Source organism: Gavialis gangeticus, unplaced genomic scaffold, assembly GCF_001723915.1.
Source record: "Gavialis gangeticus isolate Ggan-Ray unplaced genomic scaffold, GavGan_comp1, whole genome shotgun sequence".
Taxonomy (NCBI): Eukaryota; Metazoa; Chordata; order Crocodylia; family Gavialidae; genus Gavialis; species Gavialis gangeticus.
The window spans coordinates 72,634,074-72,636,006 of NW_017729033.1; positions in this window are offsets into that span (position 1 = coordinate 72,634,074).

The window sequence follows — 1,933 nt, forward strand, 5'->3', positions numbered from 1 at the left end:
GGGCCTGTCCCCAGGCCTGCCCACAAATTGTAGCCCCCCAGACTCAGGAGGCACCAGTCACCCCTGTACTGTACTGTGGAATCCTTGGTCAAGAGTTTGTAAATTCCATAAAAAAAAATCTGTCTCAGCTTCCTGCATGTATGCTGTTTTATCCAGCTTTCTCTAGTCATAGCAAACAACATAGTAGCTCAAGATGAAGAGAAAGCAGCCTGAAAGGCAGATGTAAATACAAAAATTGATATTGGCCTGGAGCTGGGTCCAAAGAGTTAGGTGAGCTTCAGGCATCTAAGCCCAACATTGGGGTCCAAAAAACCCCTGGCGATTAAACTTTTTTAGTACCTTTGTCACCTGAAATCTCATAGCTATCAAGAGTCATGTTTTTGTCAGGCTACAGCCTCAAACCTGAGGCCTTGGCCTGCTGGCACAGCTGTTTACCTTGGTTTGCCCCAGGACTAGACACCCGGACAGGTTAAAGCCAGTGTGAAGTCTTGAAGAGGGCCTAACCCTCCAACTACCCCATTAACCAGAGTGGCTGGCCAGGGTCAGCCGACCCTCCATCTCCCACATGTAAACCAGACTTGGAACAAGAAGTGTCTGGGCAACAGGGCAACCTGACCCAAGAGCGCTTTGGTGCTCCCTCCAGCTTGCTCCTTAGCTTTGCTTTTTGTTTTATCTTCCAGCTTCCTAACTTGGAAGACATTGGGCTGGGATGATTTAGTCAAGAATGATCCTGCCATGAACAGAGGGCTGGACTAGATGTCCTTGTGAGGACACTTCTATCCCTACTTTCTCATGATCCTACAACTTGGCTCATCCCTGGACTCTGCCCTCTGATCTCCTGGCTTCTTAACTCAGCTTGTCCCTGGACTTAGTTCCTGGATTAACCTCCTGACTTTCTGACCAGCTTTGTTCTCATATTCCACTTGCCTATTCAAGCCCTAGTCAGTGCCTTGATCCCTGAATGACAGTCTCTGGCATGCCCCAAAACTGCCCTAGTATGAGCAACAAGACATCCCATTCCCATAAGAGCCCTACTAAGTTCCAAAAACTAGATATAGGGGCACCTAAGAACCCTGAGAGTCTTAATTTCATTGGTATGCACTGAGCCTGTCAAACGCACACTGATAGGATTGAGCATAGCCCAAAACACAGCAGCCAGGGTTACCTTTACTCAAAATTACAGCCAGAGAATGACAGGGCACTAACCACCAGACTATGGGCAAGGCTGCATAAAGCATACTTCACTTTTTCAGTTTTAGCTAGACTATGCAGCCACATGTGTGGAGCCAGAACAACAGTAAACAGGAAGAAGCCTGAGTCAGTAGCCTATAGTGTTTAGGGCCCTCAGCTGAGAGGAGTAAGTCCTGGATTCTGGTCCATGCTCTGTGGACTGCCTACAGTTTTAAATTACATTTAAAAAATAATCCTAAATGCAAGGAGGAGAACAAAGGCCTCCCCGCTTAGTGACCTAACTAAGCTACAGAGTTTGGCTGTTAACTCTTGGCTTTGGAGTCAGATAGTTAAAAATTAGGTTTTGTGGCAACCAATCTGCAGGTACCTAAATCTTTCTTTAAATCTGACCCCAGGGGTATATCCTTTATACAAAAATGCTGAAAAAAAAGATATACTCCTGCCTGAAGTCAAGAGGGCAAAGGAGACACATTTAGCTGACTAGACCCTTCTCTTTACCTCTGACAGCAAATATATGTATATTAATACATACATACCTCTATATCTTTGATCTAAAAAAAACCCCAAAGAAACAGTGAAGCATGGAAAAGAATATAGGTCTTTGGTAAATAAAGGAAGTGGTAACAAAGTTGAGAAATTATTTTGAAAATTGTTTATATTAAGATATTATATTAAGCTGGAGAACAGGTATGAGGCCCTGGCAGCCCACGAGGTAGACGAGGAGAGTGAGGACAGAGCTGTG